Source organism: Tamandua tetradactyla, chromosome 2 (genome assembly GCF_023851605.1).
Source record: "Tamandua tetradactyla isolate mTamTet1 chromosome 2, mTamTet1.pri, whole genome shotgun sequence".
In the NCBI taxonomy this organism is placed as follows: Eukaryota; Metazoa; Chordata; class Mammalia; order Pilosa; family Myrmecophagidae; genus Tamandua; species Tamandua tetradactyla.
Genome location: NC_135328.1, coordinates 165,331,448 through 165,332,672, shown reverse-complemented (window position 1 = coordinate 165,332,672; position 1,225 = coordinate 165,331,448). Strand labels below are relative to the sequence as shown.

The 1,225-nt window shown below is 34.9% G+C and overlaps 1 non-coding gene across 1 annotated transcript; it reads left to right on the top strand.

The window, feature by feature from the left end:
• Positions 1-410: 410 nt before the first annotated feature.
• LOC143675243 (U6 spliceosomal RNA) lies at positions 411-517 on the top strand. The gene has a single exon (XR_013171484.1). It is a non-coding gene; the product is annotated as a U6 spliceosomal RNA (small nuclear RNA).
• The last annotated feature ends 708 nt before the right edge of the window (positions 518-1,225 follow it).

Below are 1,225 nucleotides of genomic sequence, written 5' to 3'. Positions count from 1 at the left end.
AGACCCTGGCTTCTGGCATTTCAGTGTCACCACCTGACCTCTATTGCTCTGTTGGGGTGGGTGGGAAGCATCATCCCATCACCATGAACAAATCAACCTCTGTGACAACTCTTCTACCTCTGTGAGAAGTCTACAAGTATTTAAGGGAGCAGAAGCTTTTCTACCTGCTCAGAAGAGAGAGGATAGCTTGTTCTCTACTCCAAGGTTGAAGTGCAACATCATGGACTACATTGTTTCCTTTCGCTTTCAACTGACCCTAAGAGATGGACTTTAAGCCTGGCCTCTTATAGTACCAGCTGTGTGTAATCCCATTTTTGTCTAGGTTAGATAAGAAACAGGAGCCAGGTAGAAAGCCTAATCAAATTGGAGGTGGCCAATGACGGAAAAAAAGTAAAAATCTTTTGAAAGTAGTGCTCGCTTCAGCAGCACATGTACTAAAACTGGAAGGATACAGAAAAGATTAGTATGGCCCCTGAGTGAGAATGACATGAATATTTGTGAAATGTTCCATATTTTTTAGCCCTAAGGAATGGGAGAAAGATCAAAGGTGATGGTGGGGTTATACAGAGAAGATAGGATGCAACAAATGAATATGATTGTTGAATCATTATATTGATATTTCATTTAGCCTCCAGTATCTTAGAGTAGCTAGAAGTAAAAACCTAAAATTGTAGAATTGTAGCCCATAACAAACTCTGAAATCTGTTCTACAGCTAATTGTTGCAATGTGCTTTTAAATTTATTGCTTTTTTAATATTTTTTCACACAAAAAAAGTGTAGCACAAGGAGCACCTTTGTGGTGATAGGATAGTTCTATATTTTGATTGCTTATGTGGGTTACAAAAACCTACACATGTGATAAAATGACAACTACACATATACCAAAGTCAATAATCTGACTTTGATTAGTGTACTATAGTTAATTAAGATGTAACCATTGTAGAAAACTGGTAAAGCATGCAAGGGAACTTTGATACTATCTTTGCGACTTCCTACAAATCTATAGTTATCTCAAAATAAAAAGTTAAAATTTTAAAAGTAGATATATTTACATACATACACACATATTTATGTTAAGTATTTTTCAAATATAGGATTGGTTCTAAGTTTCAAATTTTGTATTAAAAAATCAAAATACTTTATAGTTACATCTTAACTTCATGTAAAGATGACAAGAAATCATCAATCTTTCATAATGATTTTTTCCTTGGGTAGCCCTAAGTCT